Here is a 17,192-nt window from a genome sequence, read left to right as displayed (position 1 = left end):
ATGAGACCAAGCCCTGGAGGAAGGGTATGTTCTAATGTACACAAATGTCCAAAAGTGCAGTCAATCTTCACAATTACATTTTGCAGCATTACATTGAACAGTCAAATTCTCTAAAGCTCTTAACATGGATTTTTATATTTAATAAATATCTATATAGCCAGGAAGTACCCAACAATGTTATGAAAATTATAGCATAATCCAAATAATTGTGATTCTGTGGTATCCATGAGCAAAAAAGACCCTATTTAAGTATATTTCACCCTTTTTAGTATGGCAGTGTTATTTTCTCTCAAGAAATACTTTTGATATCTCTGAGGTTATTCCTGCTGGTGAGGTAAACATACCTGCACTCCAGGGATTTAATTCAGACCTGAAGAAAACTGAGATTTTGGGATAAACTGTAAGCAATTCTCGTTACTCTTCAGTCTGAACCTGTTGCTCCCAATTTTGGAGAGAATGTCCTGAGGGGAAACAAAATATCCAAGGGAAAGAATCTCTTGTCATATACTCAGGAATATTAGTTTGACACCAGAATAAGGGCAAATATGGAGGAATTTGATGGTGCATCTTATTGCTTAGAGTTACTTCTGAAGGAGTCCCACAAATATAGTTTCTTTTTCATAGATGTTATGGTTTGATGCTGCACAATGCCAGCACCCCCATGAAAATGCACCTTCCCAAATAAATGCTGTAAGATGTGATCCAGAACAGAACAGAGCAGGCTCAAGTTTAATAACAAAGGAAAAAACTTTATTAAACTACTACTACTATAAGAGAGACACACACACACTAAATCCAGAATGAAAACCTTCTAAAACATTCTTCCTCCCCCCACCCACCTCCAACAAATCACAGTGAGACACAACTCGGACCCTCAATCAGGTTATCACCCTTCAATATAATCAATACTGAGTCCATCAGGGGAGAGAGGAGTCTCCCTTGCACCATAGACCCCCAGGAAACACAGCTGCCACCTTTTGTGTGTCCATGTCACACATGGCACCATACAGAGAAAATCTGCCAGTGACACTCTCTTCTCCATATCACAGTGCTCTCACCACCATGCATGGACAGACTGCTCACAGGGCTCCTTTAAGGATGCTTTGCCAAGGACCAAAAGAAACAACAGTCCAGTTGTCTCATTTTGGGACCACAGTTCCCCCCATTTTCCTCCTCCCCTGCGGCCGAGGGTGAAAACAGAGACCTTCATTTTCCTGGAGACAGAGGGCATCATCACAGCCTCCTCAGCTTTCTCTGTTCATTCCCACACTGGTAGTTGCTGAAGCAGGTCTCTTGGCTCACCATTGCATCCTCCTAAAATGCAGTATCTCTCTTGGAGGAGAAATTGGTTCAGTCTAGGGCTAACAAGAAAAGTCCAGCCAAAAGCACTACATCATCTCCCCCCCAACTTCTTTTCCTAACATCTCAAGTACAAGACTCTTTCTCTTCTCTTTCAAATTGAGGAGGAGTAATATTTCACAAAGCCTTCATTTCCCAGGAAAGGGTTAAAAGTCCCGGACTCCCCGAAATGGCTGAAATCTCAGCCCAGGACTCCGTCTCCCATCTCCTGTCTCCCACGCTGGGCACCTTCCCCACCCCTTCTCCTTCTCTTCTGCCAGCAGATTTCCAGGTGTCTTCAGGCTCTCTGTTTCTTTCCCTCTAGGTTGGTGGTGGGGGGAACAAAGACATTTTAGACTTTCTCCACCCTTCCATCCACAGAGCTGGCTCCTGGTTCCAGACCCTTCACCCCTGGCCTACCTCTCCAGACCTCATGGCTTCCCCTCCCACACCCAGCCCTGGCTGGGCAGGGGAGGTCTGCACCCTCTGATGACCAGAACCAAAGAGAGAGAACTCTCCTGGGAGTTCTTGCTTTTTAACCCCCTGTGTTCTCAGAGGTGTGTCCAGACGTCAGTGGTCACTCCAGATGCCAATATACAAACGTAACACTGATTGGTTTGACTACCAACTTCCTGAGAAAATTCTCTTCCGTGTCAAACCACAACAATAGACTGCTTAAAATATTTTAATTTGAAAGCTGTGATAGAGTCAGAAGAACATTTGGATATTATAACCCAAACAACTGAAGGAGAAGGGTGAAAGGTGAGTTTATCCAGGAGAATGTTAATTCTGGGCATGATCCAGATGATAATATGTGTTTAACCAGGTTTAGTCATGGAGGACAGTGTATTAGAAGTGTTTTTAATTATCTACGTCCTGCATAAGCCTCATTTTAGCTGCATAATCATTTGGGTCTTTCTCAAAGTGTTGTCACAGGCAACAAGTCTTACTATCATTTCCTCAGGTAAATTTTTACAAACACAGATCTGGACTCAACCAGCCTCTATTGAAACATGTACAACATGATCTAAAACTTAGAATTCAACTAGAACATCACTATTTTAACCATAGAAATAAACCATAAGTACAGAGGGGGGAAAAAAGGGAGAGTGGTGTGAAGTTGTTGATGTCATGTATTATATAAAGATCTCATTTTGATAATCTTGCTGTTAGAGAATTTTCCTATTTTTACTTCCTCCAAAAACTTAAAAACCTGTTTGCCTAAAATAAAAACAGCAGAATTTATTTTCTTCAGTTGAATTTTGTTTTCTTAGATTAAATAAAAACAAACCATGTCTGGATGGGTAGTAGCCAATAATAGTCAATTGCTTAATCTTCAACTACAGAATCATTATTTCCTAGACCTTTTCAGGTGCTTTTTTAATGACAGTTTTGTATTGAAACTCTTCCACAGATTTGCCATCAATATACAATTTCAGCTTGGGAGAAGAAAGTCCTATATCCTGGTCTTTGAACCCAAACTCTTTGTAATAGTTCAAGTACAGATATTTCATCCCTGCTCTAAGTTGAACACAGTGCATTGGTCACCAGGACAAGACATGATCACTAGATAATCAGCTAAAACAACTTCAACTTGGTAAAATACTTGGCTAAAACTACAGGAACTTACAATTTCTTCTTCAAAAGAAAGTTATCTTTGTACAACCCTTCTGCATTCACCCCACTCATAACGTGTTAATTTTACAGCAACTTGTCTCTTCCCATATGAAAACATTTGAAATATGCCAGTTTTGTCAATTCATTAATTTCCAGTGTTACCATGTTAATAAATTTTTGAAAGTACTTATCATGGACAATACCATTCATGTATAAGTAAAGATGGCAAAATCTGGTTCACTATCATTCAGAGAGCACCAGCTGGAAGATTATAGACTTCTGAATTACCTTTTCTACTTTTGGAAGAAAATGAAGAAAACTGCATTTCAAATTGAACTGAATTAGTTTAGTATTATTAATAATAATACATTTTAAAATATTTTTAAGTTTAAAGAAATAACCTCATTTCAGATTCTCTGTTCAAATTCTCTTCTATATGTTATATAATATTCCAAATCTGAGTATTGGAAGCTGAAGTCAGTAATAAACAAATTATGTGAACTTGATATCCACTTATTTAAGGTAAGTAGAATTTGAAGACCAGAAAATACTTTATTAAGAAAGCTGAGGAATTATCTATATGGCTTAGAAAGCATACTTAGAAAGTACTTTGTTGAACATAGAGAATATATTTCTACATGTTTTACTGAAATAATGTGTTCTGAATAAAATGGAAGGCTGAGGGTTGAAGGTGTGAAAAATGTACCAGATCTGCAATAGTAGAAAAGACAAAGAAAATAGATTGGTTTGGGAAACAGAGGAATCTGATAACCATCTCTCAGTTGAAATTTGACTATTTATGTGGTAGAGTTGGGACGCAATTTAGGAATGAAATATTGAAATTTAAGGGCTCTTTCAGTTGTCAGTGAATAAATGTTTATTTGTCATTTAAGTCAGAGAGAGACATTGCTCTTGGGTGTACAAGAGGTTGGCACAAATTTAGTACATACAATATTGTAGAAGACATGAATCTTTTTGGATCTTCAGATAAAGGCTGTACAAAAGGTTTTGTCTTAAGTGGTGCTCAGTGTCTGTATAGGGACAATTAACTGCATATTAGCATCAGCTTTTATTCAAGCTTCTAGGTCTCTATTGTCTGCCATGGACCCTCAGTCATCCAACATTTTTGTAATCAGTTGCACAAAACCACCTGCTGCTCAATTCATGGGTCCTTTGCAATATCATAAGATCCTGAAATAATCCATATGGGGCTGGCGGATGTGACACAAAAGCAGTGGGAGACACCTGGCCTTTCCAACAGGAACAGGATATCAGGAAGCACCACCTACAATACATCAAATGGCCCTTGATGCTTGAATCAAAACCTGAATCAAGTCCCTGTGTTTAGTGGGTTTTGGTTCAGTCTCAGTGGGATTGCCTGTATAAGCTTGGAATTTTCTGTAATCCATTCTCCTGCAACTGCACTTAGTTTGGAGAGTTTAGAAAATATATTCCATTATAATTTCTGTTGCATGTTGCTTTCCCATTCTTCTCTATACTCTGAGTATATAAGTTCGGTGAATTTCCATTATTCATTTTTCCTAGAGAAAATAATATTGATTATCAAATAGTTTTAATATATATTTGGACAAATAACCATTCATTTTAAATTTGTTACTCAGCATCTAGGGACATTTAATAAATAACTGGAAGATATTCAGAAATGTTTAAAATAAAGTACATAACTTAGAACAAATTATTTGCAAAAAACATACACAAAATTAATGGGGAGTTTTTGTTTCTATTTGATCATCTTTTCATCCATAATTAAATGCAAACTCAGAATCCTACAGAATTTTAAAAACTTCATTTTTTGGCATTCATAGGAAATAAGAAAGAGGTGAATCACTGATTAATGTTAAAAAGGATTACACAAGTGTGTTATTATAATCAGAAAACAGAACTAATTCACCTACTTCATTTGAACCTCTTGGGTTCAGATAAATGCTAAGTCTTTGTATTTTAATATTGCATTAGAAGCAGGATTCCTTTACTGGGAGAGTATCAAAAGGAATATATCCTCTGATTTCAAATAGCAATTAATTTGTTACAAAAATTATATTTACAGTATGGAGTATAATACACTCTATTCAATTTGCATGGTTGCAAGTGACTCATATTAGCATATTTTAAGAAACTACAACTAATTATGGTCTTCTAGTTGAAATTATGGCATTTGCATTTCAGAGGGGGTATCATCTGTGCAGAGGATGGCAAGTTCTTAAAAGTCACTTTTAGATTGAAATATGAACAGTGAGATCATTGAATGTCTTGATAGATAAATGTTCATAAATTAAATGTTTCTTCTCATACTGTATACATTGAGCTACATTAGATTCACAATGTACAGTCATTCCTATTTCTAAACAAGTAGCCACTTTAAATTAGATTCACAATGTACAGTCATTCCTATTTCTAAATAACAAGCAGTCACTTTAAATAAAAGGTGAAGCAATTGTTTCCCAAATCTACCAGGGTTCTCTTCCCACTAAGCAGCTGTTTTGGGGATTTTTTTTCTCTTCACTGTCCTCCACTTTGTTTCCTTTTTTTCCTTTATAAGATACTGAGGCAAAAGTTTGAAAATCATCATTATGACATGGATAGGAGAAAAAAAATTCAGCCTTTTTCAGGTGACTCATTTATTTTAACAGAAAGTTTGGAACAATTGCATATTTATCATAAACTATTCCTTAGATACAGGGAAGTCAAGGATGAAATTATAAAAATTTAGTAAGAGTGCAACTTTAGACAAGTTGGAAGAGGATGGTTTTGGAAGGAATTTCAATAGATTATCTAATTTGTTCTCTTCAAGTCAAGATCACCTGTACCTCTATTATTTTTTACAAACATTTGACTATCCTGATCTCTGAGACCTCTGATAAATGAGATTAGTTTAGGATTGTCATTTCATTCTTTCAAAAGTGACACACATAAACTGGTTACTGCTGAGAATAACTATATTTCTTTGATTTGATACTTTAAAATCTAGACTTTCAAGATAAGTATTATAAAATATACATGAAGATTAGGGAAATTCAGAATATAGTTTCTGGTTAATGACATGTCATGCCAAAAATTCCACTGACAATAGAAAGAATTTGCAATAAACTTTGGATTCCTCTATTCTGTCTTCAAAAAGAATGAGATGAAGTATTTTCTGTGCTAGTGTTGAAAAATAGTGTAAGTAGAATGAAATAGTTGGTAGAAAATAGCAAGCTATGGGCCCCTCCTCTTGGTCACTATACTGGGGAGCTGTTAACACTCCCTTATGTAAATTTAAATAGGAGCATTCAAGATTTGTCATTTGGAAAATTGTCCTGCTTACCCATCTCCGAATTCAACCACTTCATTGGAGTTTATGCAGGTATAAACATCACAGCAGAGAGAGGTTCTCAATATGTAATTTCTCCTTATCAAATTAATCAGCCACAATTGTGCAAACTCACAATAGTTAAAACACACAAACACATTGATAGTTAAAACTGTGGTGTGTTATCAACACTCTTTTGGCCACAAATCCAAAACACAGCACCATATGAGTTACTGTGAAGAAAATTAACTCTACTCCATTCAAAACCAGTACAATAAGGCACTGTTTCTATCCTAAATAATCTATAGTCTAGACAAAAACTATTGCAAATGACCTTTGTATACAAAAAAAGCAAAACAAAAAGTTGAAAGCAGGACAGAAAACAAAAATGTCAGTGCTTTTCTTTTTAACAACTAGTAATGAATTAAAATAATAGGTAGACATAGTTCAGTAACAGTAGAACCAGAAAAAGTTATTTAAAATGTAGTACTTTTTTTCCCAAAACTAACCTTCCACCAATGACAGCACTGAAGTAAATGAACAGCATTGTGGAAAAGTGGGTGCATTTTTTTCATTTCCTTCTAAATGTTTGGGTTTTTTCCTCATGTCATATTCTTTTTTTTTCCCTTTTAATTTTCTTCAGGGGAGAAAGATCAAGTATATAAAAAAAATCTCAAACCAAGAGCCATGTGCTAATATTTTATTCTGTTTCTCCTATGGTCTTCATGCAAAATCTCTTCAGTTGCCAATTTTGCAGAAAAAGGACATTTGCACACTCACAATTCACACTTGATTTTACAGTTATCTTTTTGAGACACATTACAATCTGAGTAAAAATTTAGCTAGGTCAATGGGAAGCAATAAAAGAGAACAGATGAAATTTTGTCCTATATGACTTAATATTTTTGTTGTCTTTCCAGTATTTAATTTGTAATTTCTGGTAGTATCAAAGGCCCAAAATAACCTCTATATTTTGAATACTTCATCAGAACTACTCAACCTGGAATTGCCCCAAATGAAGTGTTCTTTTCTCAAAAGACACTTCTTATTGAAAAAATCTTTTTAACTACTGGAAAGGAAAGCAGAAGATGTTGCTTGACTTCCCCAGTGTTTTTATCACTTCAATTGAAGTAGGGGATATTCTATTCCCTAAATTGCAGGAGCTCAGCTCTGTCCCAGAAATAAGATACCCCATGAGCTTTCTCCTTACTGCCTAGATCTTCATATTGCCTGCTCATGTCTCTGGGATTATCATGAATTTTGTCTCATTTTTCTTGATCTGAGTGTACATTTTTCTCTTCAAGGTCTGTGACCTTGTAAATCCTGCATTTACGCTCCTCTGCCATGGTCTGTGGGTTTTAACTACTCTCACTGTTTTATGGGACACTAACTGCTGCAGGCACATCAGCATCAGATTGACTTTGGTGACATGCTATTTGGTTCCCACTGGATGGCACGAATTTGTCACTTACAGACTCTAAATGGTAGAAGTTCTAATGAAATCAGCAATCCATAAGATACTTGAAGATTTGTATGAAGAAACTAATTTTGTGACTCTGCTCACCATCAAATGTATTAGAAATTGCAAGAAATGTTTTGGAAGTGTTACTAGGGCAGTGTACTAAAATACTATCAATTTTTATTGGAAAAAAATTCCAGTAATGAAAACAGTCACAAAAATTAAGTTCAAACTTTTCATAAGATTTGATATCTTTGTTTCAAGTTCTTCTTTATCTACTGCAATCAAAATATCAGTTGGGTTATGTATTTCCATCTCAAGATAAAATTTACTATCAAGGATATTAAAAAAATCCAATAAGCTTTTATGAAAACTATGCAATCATAGAGAACAGCACCAAATATCAGGCACAAAGTTAATCAAAGGTACATTTACATGACAGATTGCTGCACCATGCACAAATACCCAAGACAGAATACAACCAGCCAGCTCAGGTGACATAAGAAATAGAGAAAATGTATTCCCATTCTCTCTCTTTCTATTTCATTACTACCTCCTTGTGTTTCCTGTTCTCACACCCACATGGGGAATCACAGTTGTTTCAAGGGTCTAGAATGACTTTCTGTATCAGGTGTTTCATTACCTCAAGATCTATTCAAGTTGTTTGTTTACATTCATACAATCATTTTCAAAGATGTAATTTTTCTCTTCAAGATTTCATTAAGTGTATTCTCTGTCTGCACCCAGCATATGGGTCAACATCCTCAATAGCAGATCTTCAATTTGTGCAAATTAGTGTAGTTTAACTGCTGAATCTCTCAAAATTCTGACAAAACAGAAAATTAAGATTCATGAACATCACCCAAAATTATAATTATGAGCCAAATACTCATCCAAAATGGACCTAGATTATGCCCCAAAGTACCTAAAATAGTGTATGAACAGTCAAAAATACTGGAAAGTTATAGAAACAGCTCTTATTTGCAACCCCAAAAGGGAAAAAAAAAAGATTAATTATCCTACTGAGATTTCTGTCTTTTCACATATTTTAAAATAAACCAACCTGTTTGAAATGATTCAGACTAGGGAATTTAAAAAACCAGATTTTGTGGAAAGCACTCTCAAAACTCTTTCTAACTCTTCCAACACTGCATGAAGTGAGAATTTTCTTAGGAACTAAACTTAAAAATGCTGTTTTATCAAAACAAATCATCAGTAGATTATGTTCAGAGTTTTCAAATTAATCTTCTAATATATGTCATGATTTCCATAAAGCCACCTACAGAAAGGACTGCTTTGAGAGAGACATTGTTCTTGGTAGATACAATTTTAAACTAATCAGCTTGTGTTTTGAACCACAGAAATCTGCAATTCCTTCTTATTTTCTAAAAATAAGTATGTTTAAATAATACAGTGACAAAGCTTGTGCTACTAATTATTTCAGGGGACAGAGATCTTGCTAAAATAAGAAGTAAAAGCTACTCATAACCTTGAGGTAAGAATATTGAAAGAAATCATTGATTATATTCTCCATTTCTGTTTTTAGAGATTAAATATTATTCCCATTTGATTGCTAATATTACATAGGAGAATAATGAAGCCAGTGTTAACAACCCAAAAAAATTGTCAACATATGATTTCATATGTGCTAAAAACCAAATTACAAGTTATTCCAATGCTAATTATATCTGAGTTATATTTACAGGTAAGAAATTCTTAGCCAAATTCCCTTGCCTACACAAAACCTGATCACCCCACAAGTACAATACCTATTGCAATCCTAAAATTTTTGTCTTCCCCACAGCTGTGCTGAAGCTTACAAGATGGCACATCCTAGGATGACAATTGCTGTTGAGGGCAGAGGAAGAACCCTGCCACCCTTCCCTGGGGAGACAAACTGATTGAAAAATATCTCAGCACTGAAGACAGTGCATTAAATTATCCAGGTGGCTTTAAAGATATAGGACAGCTTATTTCTCTTCTGAAATTCAGTTCAAAGAGCATGAAAGTATGTGTGCATGCATGATGAAACATTTTCTCACTGGGTACATTCTTTCCTTGTTAAACTTCCATTTTCTTCACTTTAGGTTGCAAAGAGTCAACATCTAAAGTACTTCCATCTCTTTAGTGGCAGAGTTTTTCAACCTAGAGTATTTTTTAATTTCATTTATAATAGACGAATAGTAAAAACACAATCTCAGTTTTTGCAACAGCTTTTATGTCTTAGAGGCATATTTATTCAGTTGCATTATGTGTGAAATGGTTAATTTGTTGCATGGGAGTTCTCAGCTTTCAGTTCAGCTTAGGCTAGTTGCTTTGCTATTGACTGTATTGTTCTGCTACACTGAATTAAAGACAACTTGAAAGACTGTTCTTGTACTAATGTTTCCAACTTCTCCTTTAGGGTCTCAGTAATTATTGTTTTGTAATTTAACAGACTGAAGCTGTGTCCAACAGATAGGGAAAACCCAAACAAAATCCACTTTAAAATGTTTTTCAACCAACCATAAAGAGTTCAGTATTCAGTACTCATAGTTTCAGGTCACAACATCTAAAATTCTGTCCTTTTCCAACTCATTTGCTGAATAAAATGAATCATTTGAACTAAGCCTCACAATAACCTTTATAATAAGTGCAGATCAATTTGACTTGTTGATAACTTAGGATCTGAATAGTGCAAATGCTGCAGTTTACATTCAAGATCAATATCCTCACTGCAAGGATAAAATATTAATATATAGCATGACAGTGAATCCTTAAATCATCATATTTCAGGAATAGGAGGGAGCTTAATCTTAGCAGGTACAAATGTCTCCTTTGTACAAATATCCACTTGTACTCTTAAATTGGTTATAGCATTCCTGTGTTTGTAGTAAATTCTCCAAGGACATGATCCTTCTGTAGATCTGAAAGAATAAGTAGACCAGTCTTAAAATCTCATTACAGTTTGTTGTAGCCCTCAATAGCTAATATGGCTTTTCATTAAGTGCTCCTCTGAAAAATCTCATCATGCAGTTCTCCCTTCAGTAATGCAACTGTAGTACTGTTTGGATGCTTTACCACAGAACTGAGAAAAAATACTGAATTTTTGTGGTCCTGTAAAACTATTTAAATAACAATAATAGATAGGTAGATAGATTTAAACTAAGAGTAAACAACATATGAAATGTTTATTTTAATTTTTTTAATACCCTTTGAAAGTAGTCAGTTAACTAATAATTTGCACAAATCAGGTAATGTTTTATTTTACTTTGTCTTCATGGGGTCTCTTGGGTTTGTCATAAAGGTACAGCCAATATTTGTCACGTCTGTACAGTCACTGCTCAGTTAAGAGATGGACACAAAGACTGTTTCAGGAGAAGGTTTATCAGAGGAGACAGGTAATATTGGCCATGGCCTTCTTGACCAAACAAGTCTTCTTGAGGGAGAGAGAGGACTTGCTCATGTCAGAAGCTCCATCCTTCTGGCAGCTCCTCACAGAATGAGGAGACACAGCAGCCTTTACATGGGGCCTCAGGCACGACATTCCCTCTGCTCCACATTTCAAAAGTTAGGAATAGAGTTTAAGGTTGCATGAGAATTATTAACACATAGTCCAGAGGGAATTTGCCCCCACACTAAACACAGAATCTAAATTACTTGAAAGCCATAGCCTGTACTCAGGTTGAATTTAGAAGCAGCCTAAACCCATAAATCTCATTCACTTGCAGGCTTTAATAGTTCATGTGCAACTCACAGAGCACATGAACATGGACAAGCTGCTGCAGTATCAGAACCTATATTTTCATTGCTCCCTGTGCAAGTATGTTTGCCCAGAGAGAGTTGGAAGAGAGCTCAGAAAACAGCCCACTTTATTTTGAATTCCCATCCTTTATTTTGCTAAAATAATTTTCAATTTAAAATGCCCTCATGAAATTTAATGGAAGTATGCCAAAAATTCGCACTAAACTTCATTGAAGTCACACCTTGCAAGCTGCAATGAAATTAGGTAGGTGAAAGTCATAAAAAAAAATATTCATTTTCCTAAAGCTGATTACTTCAGATGTATAGTTGATTACTATTTCAACAAAATAAATGGGACAATTAGAGAACACTATTGCTGGACACTGGTAAAAAGAGAAGATGAACAACATATCAAAATGATCCCATAAAATGCAGTATCCTCGTACGTTTGCTGATCTAGTAATATAAGCATCATTGAAATTCATGCCAAAAAAATTTGATGGCTGATGCACTACAATGAAAAATGAAAAGCAAACAGAATAAATTGCAAATTTTTATGAATGATCAAAAGCTGCTATCAGGTAAATGAAAAAGGTTGATACACCATTAAATGCACTTTACAAACTCATTTGTGTCATAATAATGATGTACCTGGCTGTGCTCCAGGACCTGAGGAAGCAGGCAAGTTGCCACAAGTCTTTTTTTTTCCACAAACAATGTATCCTGTCATCTCTCTGATTCATAATCTATCGGTGGGGGGTTTTTTTGTTGTTTTGTTTTTTTTTTTCAGAGATTTGACTATGATCTATAAGTATTTGTTTGTTATGATCCCAGACCACTGTAAAGATGAATTTTACCTCATTTGGCAGGATTTCCATGAAGGGCAAATGTGACTTCTATGGGGAAAGGAGCTAACTGCACTCTACTAGATAGCAGCAGATCTTTTGATTGTTGAACCCACTCAAGCAATTCTGTGCATATTCTTCATCAAAAATTACTTCATAATATAGAAGTTAAGACTGAAAACTTTACTTAAATCCAAAGGATTTAGACTCTGAGGACTAATTTTTAATACCAAATATATTAGGATATTTAAAGCTCCTATCTTCTGAATCTTTCTGTATGATGGGTATTCAGGAGTATTGTGGATAAAATAAGATGAAAAAACCCTATCACAGCTCAAAGAGACCAATATAAACCAATTATTTCCCTAGCTGCAACTAAGGGACCAATTAGCAGCAGCTGACATAGAAGACTGAAGCCCAGTTAAAAAAGGAATAGCAGCCAGAGGGGTTAGGGTCTATTTTGGAAAAGGGCCTCAGATCATAAATGTAGTTTCTTTAGGAAAAGTAGGATACAGAACACAAAAGTCACAACTATTTGAGATGAAGTTAGGAGACACCCAGAGAAGAAGAAAGCACAGACCCTCACATGCTACTGACTCCTCTGACTCATATCTACAGGGGGTCAGGGAGGAACTGGCCTTTAAATGTAAAGGACAAGAAGGGTCAACCTTCTGCACTTGGAAGGTCTCAAGTACAGGAATGAGACCCAACAGACATTGCACTTTATTTGTACTTTCTATTACACTTTGATTTCCCTGTTTCTCTGTTGTCTGAGCTGGCTGGAATAATTCTAGCATATCTCTTCAAAAGAGAGTGAAAAAGGATCCTGCTCCTGCAGCTTTGAACTGCTGCCTCTGTAATCTACCATCTCACTGACCAGCTGAGCTGAATGATTTAAACCTTTCGTAAGGTAAAGACTGTCCAAAGAAATGATGAACAGAGAAAGGCCATTTCCCCAAATTGTGAAGTCAGTAAATTTGCTACATTCAATTCCATTTTGTTGTCTTCAACCCAGATTTGCTGGTATAGTGTTTGAATCTCATTTTGAAAGAGAAAATGGAAGAATATTTTGTCAGGCGTATCTTTAGAGTTACAAGCATTCCTTGTCCTCCAGTTTTCTACAAGGGAATTATTACTGGTTTTACTGTTCTATATGGAAAAAAAAATCTAGCCTTGAATTGCTGAATTGATCTATTCATACAAGCTGCTCGTCTATGCAACACCTTGTGTTTTGTGTTTAGTTGTGTAATGAAGACACATGTATATGTTGAGATAGCAAGTGTAGGGACAATGCAGGTATCTCAGTGTTATGATGGCACATAAAGTGACATTTACTAAGTGGAAAAAACATATAAAATGACCACTAAAAATATAGTGGTGACTTTTGTTCTCAGGTACACTAATCCCATAAATTCTTCTTTGACTGTAACCACAGTGAAGACCATAACATAAAAATTCTGCTCTTCCTGGGGTGATAAAACAAACTAATCACTGTGGTCATTATGCAGATTTTTGCCATTATTGATTTTTTTTTTTTTTTAACATAAGAAAGCTAACCACTTTTCATGGATGAAAATGTTTGTGTTTCCCCTGAAGTTGACTGTGGACATCAATATATTTATTATTATTTATAGTGCAGTTCCAATTAAAGAAATATCTCAAGGGTGTGTGATGCTGTGCATACCCAATCTAGTTCGTGTCTGATACCAATAATAAATACTTCTGTAAAACTGTGAGAAAAAGCTGTTCAGCTTGTGTGTGTATGTGCATGCTTACTTCTCTATCTTGCTATCTGCCTTTTATGTCTTTTAAAATTGGCTCATTTAGATTAATTGATAATAATGTATACTTGAAATGACTGAAAATAGAACTTGACATTGGAGCCACTCTATTAAGCATTTTAATTCTGACTGTGAAGTCATATTATTCATAAGACAGTAGTTTTTTCAATTTGGTATTCTGCAATTATTAACATTGTATTTAAATATATTAATAATATATAATATTTCCTTATCATATAGTAGATTAATATATTGTCAATTTTATGAAAAAAAAAAGGAAATATTGTCAAAAAGGAGAAAGTATTCTTTTTTCTGTAATAAATTTCCTTGGGAGAAATCTTGTAAGATACTCATTTTAATTACACTAGTATTTTAGTAATGCTGTAAGGGTAAGATAATGATGAGGGTGAGTCATGCTAAAAAGACCTCCAGCCTAAATTAAAGGTCATTATTTCCAACTTACTTAAAGCATATTTCCCAAACTTTAAACTACAAAGGGCATCTGTGTACATAATAATCTGCCTAAAGCAGAGTGAATTTGCCAGAATGTAATTTAATGTAGAAAATAAGTTTTTTGAGGTGTACAACCAACACAGATTCATCCCAATTGTAAACATATTTTTCTGTTAGTTCAAGAAATGGAACTCTCAGTTTGGAAACACAACTTGTAAATTTGGGCAAGAAAAGTTTGACTGTCAAGCTGAAGACAGTACTGCCCTCATATCTTTTACATCTACAATGAGCAAGTTTGTCAGAAAAACAGGCAGGAACAAAACCCCAGAGCACAAAGGGTGGGTAAGAAGAGTAACAGCCAATTTGATAGTTACCAAAACAAGTGACCATACTGAGATGTTTAAACTTTGCTAGGTTACTCCAAAGAAATGCTGTGTCTTTGGTTAGCAGAGTCTAAAACTGGTAAAACAGTCTGTTTTACCAACTGTTAGCATGTGGTGTGGTTTCAGATTCATAAGATATGAAAAATATGTGCATGCAATATGAAATAGAACACACAGGAAACTTGCCCTTCTGAAAAGCCAGATGCCCCCCAGAGGGTTTGTGTGGTGTGAGGTGCCTACATATGGACAAGTCAAGCTCATAGTGGCTGCTCTTGTGCTTTAGCCCTGGTTTAGACAATATAATCAGTGTACACTAAAAGTGTTAATTACAATGTCATGAAGAAGTTTAGTACCTATGCAATGTTTTCAGGGATGCTTTTTAGAAATCATTACATATTCCGTTCTATTCCATGCTAACTCAACTGTGTTTGAAATAACACTGATTTAACTTTGGCAAACAGACAAATGCTCACCCAGCTGCTCACTCACTCCTCCTCCTCCTCAAAGGGCAAGGGGAAGAAAATAGAATGAGAAGGATCATGAGATGTGATAAATACAGAGAGATTGCATACCAAATACTGTTGCAGGCAAAGCAGAATCATATTGGAGAAAATTTATGTATAGTCAATTAAAAAAATATTTGACTTGTGAGAAACAAATGGAAACATTAAACAGAACCTTTTCTTCCACCTCTTCCAGGTTCAGCCTGTTGCCAGATGAAGAATTGTTTGCACCTGGTGGCTTAATAAAATGCTTATTCAAAAACCACTGGCTTATAGAACCTCACAATGTTTTTCCTGTGGGAAGAAGTGGAAAGCTACCAGCCCGGTTATGCCAACTTTTACCAGTTCAACAGGCAGTCAGGCATGAGTCTGGGGTGTTGACCACCAGGGACCACCAAGGAGAGCTCCAGGACAGAAGAACTCAAGCACGGAGGGGTGAGGGGGCACATCTGTTAATGATTTTGGGGGAATGTTTATCCTGTATGTAAAATACAGTATCTAAACAAAAACTTTTTCTATAATCAGTAGAATTATAGAAAAATTATTATTATAATCTTTTGTATAAGTCCTCCAAAGATTGCTTTTCCTTCGAGAAATGTTTATCTGCTCTGGTGTGCTTCCTCCACAGGTTGCAGTAGGTACTCACTCCATGCAGCACCTCCTCCAACCTTGCTTTCCCTTCTGTTGCTCCCTGCTATTTTTGTGTTAATCTACTTCTACCTTACAATCCCTTTTTGCCCTCTTAAATACTATTTCACAGACGTACCACCAGCTTTTCTGGTGGGCTCAGCTGTGTCCTATGCTGGGTCCATTGCAATGTCAGCTGGAAATAGGTTGAACCAGCTGTGCCCAGCATGGGGTAGCCCCCTAAAATCTTCCCATGGAGGAGACCTCTGCAGTTAATTCACTGACAAAGTCTTAATATCTATGTGCAGTTCAGAAGGCAAACAAAACAGAAAAACAATAAAAAATAAGAACCACAAATGTATTATTTACAACCATATAGTCCCTTTATAATTTGAATTCAGCAGTGAATCTGTCCAAAAGGCATAATAGAACAGAATTTAATCAGCTCAGCAGTCATACCCATACCGCTCAGAAGTCTGCCTTTCTTGCTTTTGTGAATGGTGATGAGAGAAGCTCAGATCATCCTGAGATGATAACAGAGGAAATCTTTGCAAGTGAAGATCAATATAAGCTGATCCTATTGTTAAAAAGTCAGAAATTAATTCTTACCATTGTACATGTCCAGGACTACTTTCTCATCATTTCCTGCATATCACCACTTATCTTCATATATATTAGAATGGAAGCATAATCATTACAAATTTCACTTCTTACCAGCAAAATTATTAAAGCACATACTTCTTTTCAATATAGCTGTGAGGTTCAAATATATGAACAGATTTGTGATCTTATTTACTTGCAGATCATTTCAGTTGAACTTACCCAGCAGGTAGTAATCGTAAGACTGCGTCAGGTTCCATTTGTAATTATTTAAACAATTATGAGATTCCAGATGCTAATTTATCCTGTCCTGCCCAGTGTATCCCTTTTGGCTTCCAGCTGCTGTTCCAGAGAGGCCTGAGCACCCCATGGGCTCCTTTCATATTTAGTATAGTTGTGTGAATTTCCTATATACACTATGATTCAAAAAAATGCACCAACTGCCCAGAGTCTTTGGTCAATGACTGATGTCAAACCACTCTTCACCGAAAGATGGATGGGCTCCAATAACTCTATCAATTTGATTTTTTTCTGTCCATATTTGGAGTGTAGA

The sequence above is a fragment of the Lonchura striata genome, chromosome 3, assembly GCF_050655825.1.
Source record: "Lonchura striata isolate lonStrDom1 chromosome 3, ASM5065582v1, whole genome shotgun sequence".
Classification (NCBI taxonomy): Eukaryota; Metazoa; Chordata; class Aves; order Passeriformes; family Estrildidae; genus Lonchura; species Lonchura striata.
The sequence above is the reverse complement of the archived record's forward strand: the minus strand, read 5'-3'. Positions refer to the sequence as shown.